Raw genomic sequence first — 12,478 nt, forward strand, 5'->3', positions numbered from 1 at the left:
GCTCCCATGTAAAACAAAGAATTGCAATATTTAAGCCATTTCTCTTAAATACAGTGGGATATTAGGTTGTAGATTAAATAGTCGTTTCGTTTGCATTTCACCAATGGAAGTGGTCGAGTTTACATTTCCTGTAAATGGTCACTTTCTGAAAGGCTCTGAGCACATTCACATTTAAATTCTATTTTGTAAAACAATAAGACATGGAACATACGCAACAGTCATATATATAACATTATTTAGAATACAACATGGTATATTCCGTATCTGACCCAAGATACCAGCCCAACTGTGGGTTATGGCCAGACAGAGATCTGACCAGCGGGAGGGCTGGGACCGAGGGTGATGCAGAATAGACCGTGTTGTATTTTATTTACATGTATGTCATAACCCAAGTTATCACCTGGTCCGGAACACTCGGATCAAATCTTTTCACGGCCCAGGTATGACATAACGGAAAATATTCACAAGATGCAGAACACCCTTATCGAACATTTTTGCTGCCCAGGTATGACATACATGTAAATCTGTTTATCCAAAATAAGGCTGCAACAGTGAATGCTACGTTGATTACCATGATCTATTCATGTGATATGCTGGAATCTAATCATTCAAAACGTCCGGAAGTAATCTCTGAATCTTATTCAGTTGTAGAGTTTTATTAATTGTATTGAAGTAAGTAAGTAAAGAACGTTGCTAAAACTCACAGTGATATTGACAAAGTCAGTAGCCAGTAACGCCAAAGATGAGCTATTTCATAAAAACACCATTTCTTTATTGATTTTAGAAATCATTGTAACTTTACATAGTGTTTCTGTTAATTCACATTGTATCGTTACATCATTATATGGGGGGTAACTAAAAACTATAGCTTCACAAGTCACCGATTGAACATGTAATAAATTTTATATTCATAGACACATGTGCATACTGAATGTCATTCTGATTGACACTCTACACCCAGGGCATCATTAATTTCATTTCTCCATCACAGTGGGATAATCTTTACAAATCTTTACCTACATCCACAACACGGCTTGCTCATTTTGCCCCTTCAGTTCCAGCTTTAACATACCTTTCCAGAGGGTTGCCCAGGACAGACGGAGATGGGAAACTTGTTGCTGCCCTACATGTTTGTTTGTTTGTGCCTTTATTTACTCTGGAAATATGCTCTAATCGGCCTCCAGGGCTGCTTTTCATAGAGGTCGAGATGAGGGGATGTCAAGGGGTCAACATAACAATAAATAACAAAAGTTTGGTCAAACAAGGTGAATCCAAATCGTATCAATAATACGAAGAATAGATAAGTGGTGAATACGCAAAAATATCAAATAATAATTCGTCAAGTCATTAATCGATAAGTCGATTATCATTCATAAGGGTCAGTTACTGAGTCTTTTAAAGGTTGCAATAGAAGTTGCTGCCCTAGCGTCCTGCGGTAAAGAGTTCCATATCAGCGAACCGGAGTATTAAGTACATGCCAGGAGAAGTAAGTAAGTAAGCCTTTCCCAAGGGCACAGCAACGGGGCGCATGTCCGGACATGTCTGGGGGCAACTCGGGATCGCGAACGCGGGTCCCCTTGTTTGACAGTCATATGTTCTAACAATTGCAAGTCTTTTCACAAGTTTTTTTTTGCACAAAAGGCAATTGTTATTCCGAGCACACGGTCTAATAAATGATCAAGCCATAAATTTGTTACCTGGAATGACTTGGCATATTAAAAAAAAGGTAAGTCAAATCAAGATAATGAACTTGATCTTGAAAATCAAGTAGCCCCTTGTTTGGTTTAGACCCACTCTGTGAGTTGTACTTCCCAAATCAAGAAATATCAACCCACCAACCACTTTCCTTCTTGATTCTTTAACGTCAGTGGTGGAGGCCAAACTTAAAAAAACTTTATTGATCAATCAACATTGCAGTCCTTTATCATTGGACTGAATTGACAGTATTGATTTTACAATCTCTGATTATTGTACTTTGGATAATTAAATACACAGAGCATAAAAGCATTATTATTCAACATTGTTCAAATTTTGATAACTACAATAGCAACTTAGACATATGGACCATAATATAGTTTTGGGCGGGTATCACAGTTTTTCTGTCTATTTGATCTGCTTAGTGGTGGTTTCAGTCCCACACGTCGATGGAGGTTGTAGGTTGTCTCTACTGCCGGGGCAGGAACAGTCTGCAGGGATGCGTGGAGTCGTTCAGGATTCGCTGCAACTCGCATACAGAGGCTTCATGTCGTTTGGACTGTAGAGTGGGGAGTTGGTGATGTTCAATACCATCAGAAAGGTCACCATGCGGCAAGTTGTTGAACTGCAGTCCATTCAGACCCTGAAGAAGATACATGTCTAAAAGCTGAGTTACTGATTCAGAAATGTTGGCCAGGTAAAATAATGTAAGATTTGGTTGTGTATAAAGTAACTCATCCCTTACAGACTTAAATCAACGGTATAAACAGTAAGTCCTGCAAAATTACATTGCTTCAAATATTATAAGTGATGCACAATACAGACAAGTTATATCCACACACTCACGCACACACACACATGCATGAACACATGCACACACATACATAGACACACAAACACACACAAAGTCACACTAAAGCGTGCACACACACATAAACACACACAAATGCTATTATTCACAAATACCACACACACAGGCATGTAGTCACACACATTCACACACACACACATACCACTTGCGCAGTCATACACAATTATGCATACACACATTCAAAAACATAGACACACAAACAGTAACATACACAAACATGCACATACACACAAATACGCACTGGCACACATACATAAGTACATTGTACGCACACACACACATGCACATACATACGCACACGCACGCACGCACACACAGGCACACACACACACACTGAGCAATTCAATGGTCAGTTGCACATACAAATACACACACACATTCACACACACATACACACAAACAAAGGCATAGACACACAAATAGTAACATTCACAAACACCGAACGGAATTCATGATCAGACTCCTGAAACATTTAGGTTCAGGACTGTTCCATAAAACTTAAGCTCAGTGATTCAGTTCTAAGACTACCTAAAATAAACTTAAGAATATTATATTCTTCTTTTTGCTCTAAACCGTCTAGATCTAAAACCTAAAAATTTGCACTGGAAAATGACAGAAATTATTACTACTGCCAGAGATATGTCTACAGCATGTGGTTCAGATGTGCTGCATTACCACATCTTCTTTGCTACAACCTATTTCTAGGACCAAGGTAGCACACTGCTCTTCCCAGATTTTCCAGTCAGGATGCCATTTTTTTCAATACAGAAATGTAATGGCAATTTGGTTTTTCATTTATCCAGTATTTCTAGCATTCGGGATGTCAGGACCTGAACTTTAACTGGAACTGAATCTGGAGCTGAACCTGAATGTGAGTTTAAGTACACATCCCTAGTTATTTTATCCAAATATGCCAGGGGTCAGGGGGGTCCCTGTGGTGTAGTGGTCTGTGCTTCGGTCACTTACCACATCTGTTTCAAATGACTTGGAGTCAGAAGGCACGAGTTTGCGCCCAGGTAGGACACCTCTGGGCAAGACGTGGATTGAGTCATACGACTCATACCAAAGACTTCATAAAAATGGTACATACCTCTGAAACAGTATGAAAGTTAAACACACTCCACTGCCAGTGGACTAGCCCCCTGCTTCAGTGATTGCACCACAGTGTGGCCCAGGGCTAGCGCTATGAAACGGAGATGGGCATCACCCCATACACCTTATGGTGTGGGAGGATTTTAACTAACTAATGCCAGGGGTCAAAAACTAGAACTTTAATAGCTTGAATATTAGCAAGCCAGTTGGTCAGCACACAAGTCACTGCACCTTTGTAATTTTATGCCATGTAGATATGAAATAGAATTAATCATCTTATTGGAAAAAGGGGTACACAAACTACCACAGTAAACGCAACGTGAGCAACAATTGGGCAATGCCTGACACCTGATATCCAATGTGCCATGTTCTGGCAATGTATTGCCATTGGGCAACGTTTGGATGACGTGTACAGTATCAATAACACAATATTTTAGCTGTTTCCCGTTTCATTGTTTGTTGCATTTTTTCAAACTTTATTTGAAGATAATCAAATAAAGACAGGCTATAGATTGCAACTGATAGCAAACATTTCTTATTTGTTTCTTTTAAAAGCCATAAAAGTTTGAAGTCTTCATTCACATTCATAAAGGTAAAAAAGTACTCATCCATGGAGGGGTTCTAAACAGATTGCTACAGACTGATACGCAGGTTTAGTCGACTCCACGCACTATGAATGTATATAAATGGTTCACGTCACTTTCACAGAACAAACATCTAGACCTATACAGAGAACTCCTCCATGACGATAAACAAGGTTACGCTCTACAATGCATAAACATGGTTACCATAAACTTAGAGAAAATAAAAAAATTTACTCGTCTATGGTGGGGCTTTACAGAACGATGGTTTGGTGGCTCTACATCTGTAAAGCAGGTTATGAATACATATACATGGGTCACATTGCATTGAAAAGAATTACTCCTCCATGGAGGGACCGGGCTGTAAACAGGCTTTGGCGGGCTTGTGCACTATGAATGAATACACGTGGGTCAATATCACCTTCAGGTTAAAAATTTACTCATTGCTCGTACAGCCCTTTCTTACACAGCTCCAGTGGTGCACAGACGTGCACATGCACCCAGTATTTCGAGCCTTATATTTACTGCAGGTGAGACTGATGCTTGCTTTCCATCTGATAATTCGTAGAGATTTCAAACTGAATCCATGTGCCTCAAGCGGATAGGGCTGTGATGCCCAACCCCCACCCCCCGTCCAAGAAATCATTATGTAGGGGCCAAACCTTTACATGGGGACCATGGGGCCCAGTGTACTCTGCAGAAAAGCAACGATAGGAGTTCACCAGAGCTAGAATGGGATAGATACCAGGCTATGGGTGGAGCTGTCCGTGGTGCTGAAGATTCAGTGATACTTTTTTTTTCAATTTGGTTTGTCTCACCACAATATGATAGTGCAGTTCTTGTAATTGATACGGAGCACTGGGAGGACCTTGCAAGTGACCGTTCCAGGTGGAGATGCACACTGTCCAGACAGCTCAAATCAGAAGAAGCCAGACTGTCCAAACAGCTCAAATCAGGAGAAGCCAGACTGATGCACAGCGCAGAAGAAAAGCGGATCCGCAGAAAAGAGCTTTGCAACAGAACTGAGTCAGCTTACAGATGTGATTTTTGTGGCAGAGACTGCCATTCTCGTATAGGGCTGTAGGGCTGTTGTGAATAAGGATTTTACCATGGTCAATACTGACCGACGGAGGCCATATATATACATATCTAGTATCGGTTTTGTATTAGGGATCCAAATCACATACTTTTGACTACAAAACAATGTCAGCCTCATGCTCGATGATCTCGCAGCTCCCTGCCGCATTCACACGTTACATTAAATGACATGAGCACACATGTAGAAAATCTAAGTGTTGGCCTAGGAAACCCTTTATCTTGAAATCTTGATTGAGTATACCACTTGGCAGACTTACGGTAAGTCTGAATTTTGATAGTATTTACATTCTTATGCTCACATATTATACAAGGGATGAGACAGTTGTCATGTTAAAATCTAAGCTTACACTTAGTTAAAACATATGACCAGCACAGCACACGTTACAGTAGTATCAAGACATTCTCTTCGTAGGACTCCAAACCCATATTCACAGGCCAGTGATTTGTAAACACAGGAAACTGCAAGTACTGGTAGAGTCCATTCCAAGTCACCAAGAGGGCTTTATAATAATACATGTATTTGTAATAATTTAGAAAAATTTACAATAAAAGAATCTGATTGATAATAGTTATAAATTTTTCGAAAAGATTGAATATAAAAAGATGAATTTATTTGAATTCGATTAGATAATTTAGAAATATTTTGAAAGGAACTTCAAAAAAATCTCTTTATTTAGAATAATGTCTAAACATCGATGTGATTCTTTCACTTTTAGAAATATTTACAAAAAATGGTAGAAAACAATGGTAGAATGGTGATTGCCCCCATAAAAGTAGGTGCTAATCTGGCCCAAGTCTGTCGACATGTCTGCTTTTGTACATCTTTAGACTTCACTGCGGGACACTGTTGGGTCATTTGTGGAGAACATTCTTCCCTATACTTTGCAAGGATGTGTGAATTGCTTTTTTCCCAGCCCTCTGACCTATTTATAAAGATGTTACAAATAATGGTAAAAAATGGAAGGAAATTGTAAATAATGGTAAAATGCTGTTATCATTATTTAGAAACTGTTAGAAATATCATATTCCATATGATGAATATTTCTAAGGTTTTAGAAAACCGGAGATATATTTATAAAGTTGAACTCACATTCAAAATATTTCTAAAGTACGAAATCTCTCACACAAATAATTACAATAGATTGAAAATTTTTGTAAATTATGACAATTACAACCCTCTTGGTGACGTGGAATGGACTCTATAAGCAAATAAGTTCACGGAAACATTGTCACTAAACATTACTTAATACTGGATGTAAAGCATCCTACCTGACTGGAGACTCTACTCTTCTCTACTCTAGTGATAGTGTGGAGGAATAATTTACATGAAGTGACGATAATTATAAGGGGGAGGGGGGCTCAGAAAATATCAGACTGATATTTTCTGAGCCCCCCTCCCCCTTATAATTATCGTCACTTCATGTAAATTATTCCTCCACACTATCACTTTCACTTTCATTTAATAGCAAGGATAACGAACTAACTTACTTGGTCCGGCACAGAAAATGTCAATTGAGTCTGTCTATGAGTGGCAAGAAATCTCCAGAAACATTGAGTTTTCCTTTCAACGACGTTTCAAAAAGTCTAATAAAGCGCTAAGCTAAGAAAAAGTTTGTCACTTTCTCCAAACCCGAATCTGGCGCAAGGGCAGTCGGGTAAAGGGACTGTGTATAACAACAGCAAAACATAAGAAAAGTTTCAAAATTTATACTCTCCGACAGTTTCAATCGGTATCTGTTGCTATTATCAAGGACATATCTACTTATTATTTATCATTACTTTTCCGCTTTTGATAATGAAAATCGCCTGTGTCGATTATTGGCCAATCAGAGACGTTGGTGATCTAGTTTCTCATTGGCTAAGAAAGTTTGACTGCAAAACCTGAGTGGAAACCCGCCATAACGTTAACGGTTATAACTGATATCTTTCGTCGTTCAATACAGTCATTCTTGAACGTTCGAACATGTACAACAGAGAGGTATGTACAAATTTAGTCATTATGGCCCAGGGGAGAAGAAATCACTAGAAATTACTGATTCCGGTGTACTCTATGCGGTAAAAAGGCGGACCCGGTTTGAGGCCATGAACTTCATAATCTTGGTTGTCAATGTTATTGAGACAGACTTGGTTTGTTTGTTTGTACTTGTTATCATATGATTCTATATGATGAGATCAAGCGTAGCGTCTCGCCCTTAGCTTGCTTGTGCTACTGTTACTGTTCTATTATATCTACGGTCAGAAGAGAAGGGACCGGAAGAAATGTCATTAAGTTTTATTTTGTTATTCACAGACATTTTCGGTGAACATTGGGGAAAATCAGATTATGAACCATTTTAGGTTCATGTAACTTAAGTTAAAGGGTAAGTGTTAAGGTCGTGTGTTATTCAGACGAACATCTTGTCCTTATTGACAGGTTTTAAGCCTGTCAATACCGGGGAAAATTTCTTCCTGCTATTGACAGTACAGCCTGTCAATAGCAGGAAGAAATTCTAATTAACAGGCTAAGCCTGGCTTCTGGCTGTCTATAAAGTCACCAGTGTTTCCCTTATGTGACTGTAGCTGCACTTAGACTATTGTTTCAAACACATTTACTCAAACCCACCACGAACTCTTCACCAAGTCTCCCTCAAAATTTAATTCCCGCAAACTTAAATACATTTACAGCAGTTGTCCCAACCCTGCAATGCAGTTGGGGGTTTCCAGTAAACCTGTGTGGAAACAAGTGTATCAAGACTAGGCTGTGGGCATTTTTAAGGTCTGAACAGAGTTGTACCATGGAGACTATCCCTATAGTTATGACCTGATGATTATGTAGAATATATTGACGCAAAGTCAATTACTGCATTATTGATTTTTTTAATCTATTTGACAGATGAACGGATCCAGACATGTGGGCCGGAAAAAAGTGAGTATCGAAGCTAGGACCATTCTAGCATTAGGGTTTGTAACACTATGTTTTGCTGACATTCTTCTGAAGTTAGTGTTCAAAGTTAGGAAAATTCTAATACCGGATTCAGACGTTGGAATCATTCAATGTTATGGGTCTTTTGTTAAAGGACACAAAACCCTCTCAATCTTCAGTGCATTTTGCATTCAAATTTTCCATGTGTTTGTTGTCTTTTTTTCGGGTGGGTATAACATAGACAGGGCTCGAAATGCATTTTGGAGAATAGCAGCACTGATGCACCCAACCAAAAAATTAGGTGTACAGAAAGAATTCTGGGTGCACCACATAAAATAAAGTTGATGTCATCAAAACATAATTAGGTTTAACCCTATGCCTCTCTTAAGAACTTAAATCTGTAATTCTATCTAGCTGACTTTAAACTTTCAACCAATTGCAAGTACATGTATACATCAAATAAAGTACAACAAAAAATATTCTGACTGAAACGCAGAAAAGAGAGCTCTGCTCCCGGTCGAAAGACGATATTTTGCAGCCACCATCTTGGATTCATCAACTATCGCTAAACATCGCGAAAATGCGTGAGAGTAATGACGCAAACCTGCAGTACCGGCAACTACCGGTATAGAGGGCAGTGTTTGAGTTGCTGGGTTTTTTTTTGCTGGCAACATTGAAAATTGCACAAGTCATGAATGAGTCCCTTTACTAAGCTGGGATTTTTTTTTTAAATCTTAACTTTGGAACAATTATTAAGAATAAACAAAGAAAGTTGTTGAAATGTTGTGACAGCGAGAAAGCAACTGGACAATGATATAGCTATAGATTATTGTACAATCATGTATATTCTTAATAGTTAACTTGCCACTTTTCCAACTGGTAATTTTATTCCGGGGGGTACTTTTATCAAATTATGTTCACCCCCCTCCGGGCAGTGCATGTTTAACCACATGAGAATTGAGTGCAATGATGAGGAGGCTGGCCCTAGCACTGTGAGGCCAACAGTTAGTGCATTCATTTGTCACCAGAAAAAAAAAAGTGAATCCCTACCTACCGACCTAATTTTTTCAGGATTGTAATAGGAAACACAACATATACAGATACAGATACAGAAACCTGTGTGATAAAAAAAAAATATCACCATATCTATGGAATACTTTTTTCAAACATTAGCACGGCTCAGGTATGACATGAAAAGTGAAATATAACATCAGTCAGCTGACAGTTTTTTCAGACAGTATACTTATGCATGTGTCGGGTGATAGGGGAAATTTGTACTGGTGAAACGTCCTGATACTGTGTATATATTGTGTTATGCTCGCATTGTGTGTGTCCGTGTATGGGTAATATTGTATGTCTTTGTTGGGAGCATGTGAGGTAACGTTATGCATGAAAGTTACTATCGATTTTTAACTCTTTTATGTTCTTCTAGAACACCCTGCGGCCAAGTGACATGGTCTTCAACAAAGTAGTGAGAGGTAAGGAATTAAGAATGATCGGTGACATGTTCAAAAGATTTTCTTCTCGCTTGACATGTACAAGCTTTATTTGCACACTTAAGTATTTTATTTGTGGTGGACATTTGTCTTCGAGTTGATGAAACCAGGAATTTGATCATTTTGGGCCCCCTAGTGGTAATGTTACAGCACTGCATGTAGTTGCTTATTTCAAGATCAAGGTTCTTTGCATGGTATCACTTGTAGTACAGTTTTCTGTACCGAAACTGAAAAGACTTGGAAAATTGTGTTGCACTTGGACCAATTTTCCAAGTTTCAAATCTTTTCAGTTTTGGTACAGAAAATTGTAAGTACAATTGCAAGTGATACCAATTGCATAGAACCAGTTTACAATTTTTAGATAGTGACAAGCGGTTTTAAAGTTGTGCTCTTGACAGAATTTTCTGTTAACTTAGTATTGTTATTAATACAGATGTTGCATAAAAGCTCTCTACTACTATTCTTTATACAGTGGTAGAAATACTTTTTTTCAGTGTTCTGCAATATTGCAGAATGTCAAAAAATTTTTCTGCAATTTGAAAATATTTTCTGCAAATACACATTCCTCCAACCTTCTCAACTTCATAATGGCTACCTATTTACATTATATCTAGCTTTGCAACATTGCTGTAACGTTAATTCTTTATTCTCACTCTATCTTTGATTATCATTAGCAAAGTTTTAAAGAGGAAATTAACATGCACGTGTGTGTAAAATATTCAAATTAATAGCGAAAATTGCAACAGCAAAAGCATATTTATTCAATTTCAATCAAATCAAATATTTGTTTGATTCAGTATGTGTATTAGAATTAAAAACAAATTCAACAGCCTGCCAGATAAGGAGGACAAGGGCATTATATCCTTGCGAGAAATGCGTGTTCTGATTCGTATCATAATTAATAAATAAGATCACACTACCTGACTGGCACAGCCACGGCCCACAGAAAAATATGACAAAAACCGAGAAAAAATGTAAACTTCAATATAAAACGCCTTTACGCAAACCTTAGCCTCTGTAGTTTTTTGTATAAATCTGAAACATCGCTATCGGTTTCAAATATCGGACTCAGACTTCGGACATTCGGGGAGACTCCAGAGACGGCCCGGCAATGTTGGTTTTTCACGGTGGGTGCCCCCCTCCCCACTGTCTCGGCACAGGAGAAAGTGTTCCGCCTTTTCCACACAAGGCGGTGCTCAATGGCTATCCGAGAAGTTCTCAACCTCATCGCTGCCATCTGGGCTTCAAGGACCACAGGCTAATGTTACTAAGTGGCCACCGTTTTGTTCCTTCTGTCATCACGCCCATGCCCCGAGTTCGGGCTCTGAAGAAATCGCATGCTTGCAACATACTTTACGCTAGAAACATCCAGGAATTGTTCTCCCGACTTTTGCCGTCCTCGAGATCGTGACTGCGGAGATTAGCAAGGGTTGACAGAAATGCATGAATTTGACATTTTCTCACCTGATTCGTCTTCAAAGTCATCACGGAAAGTGTCGAAACACCCCGAAAAAACTGACTCAAGTAGCACAGGGCAGTGGGAAAGCACCGAAACGCCACCATCTTGCGCGGCGCTTTGGGTTTCAGTTTATATTTCAACGCCGCTAGTTTGCTTACTAGTGAGTCTATAGAAATTATTATCTCCTGAATTGAGAGCCATTGAATCCCGAGTCTGATCATTTTTCTTCTGCAAAATTGCAGATTGTTTGATTTTTCTTCTGCAATCTTGAAAATCTTTCTGCATTTTGCAGATTGTAGACGGGTATTTCGAACCCTGTTATATGTTGACAATTATGGGAAAAAAATTGCAACAGAATGTAGACAGTCATGTATACAGTGTTCGAAATACCCACCTGCAATTTGCAGAAATATTTTCAAGATTGCAGAAGAAATATTGAACAACCTGCAATTTTGCAGAATGAAAATATCAGGCTTATATAGATTCAATGGTTCTCAATTTAGCAAACTAGCGGCGCTGTACATATAAACTGAAACCTGCGCCCTGCAAACCTGACTACGCAGGTTGAATTGAAACGGTACCACCTCAGGAGGTAGCACATCGGCTTTCTAGCGAGTGCCCACAAACGCCCACTCTAATTTTTTTTCACTCAGAATATGTTCAGATTGTGCTCCCATTAATTAATCCTGAGTTTTATTTTACGAAATACACTGCGTGGGAATCCATGGCCCCGGACGTAAAAGTCCAATATGGCGGCTCATTTGCATATTTGGGACAGGTTACCAGCGGCCTCTACCCCATATGCGAGCGGCGCCATGTATTTCGTAAAATGAAGTGACTTTACAGGCGTGTACAGCACGGAAACTGAGTACAAATTCAGGGGACAACTTGTTGAACATGTTTATGGTGTTAGATTTAGTGCCTGTGTCACGATGGCCGTTATTTTGGCTGATATATTGGGCATTCGCTAAAAAGCCATTTTTTGCTGGGCATTCGCTAAAAAGCCAGGTAAGAATCTTCAAGTTCGCTTTATTTAACTTCGGATCGATGGATTGACTTCAAACTCAGGAATTAATGGGAGCACAACCACAAAAAAAAATAGATTCGTGCAGCGCGGACTTCGCCAGAGTGGGCGTTTGTGGGCATTTGCTAAAAAGCCTGTCCCAGGAGTTAGTTTCAAAAACCCTTTCTAAAACCCTTATTTGACTGGTTTAATTGCGTTAATAATAGGCTAAGATAGCTGGCTAAATTAGCTAGTTTATTTAATAGTAACTGAAATGAAAT

At 38.9% G+C, this 12,478-nt stretch overlaps 1 long non-coding RNA gene across 1 annotated transcript; it reads right to left on the minus strand.

The window, feature by feature from the left end:
• Positions 1 to 750: 750 nt before the first annotated feature.
• On the minus strand, positions 751 to 6,972 carry LOC136427411 (uncharacterized). Its single transcript, XR_010754422.1, has 2 exons — positions 6,826 to 6,972; positions 751 to 2,338 (listed from the first exon to the last, which is right to left on the minus strand). It is a non-coding gene; the product is annotated as an uncharacterized lncRNA (long non-coding RNA).
• Between the last annotated feature and the right edge of the window lie 5,506 nt (positions 6,973 to 12,478).

Source organism: Branchiostoma lanceolatum, chromosome 2 (genome assembly GCF_035083965.1).
Source record: "Branchiostoma lanceolatum isolate klBraLanc5 chromosome 2, klBraLanc5.hap2, whole genome shotgun sequence".
NCBI lineage: Eukaryota > Metazoa > Chordata > Leptocardii > Amphioxiformes > Branchiostomatidae > Branchiostoma > Branchiostoma lanceolatum.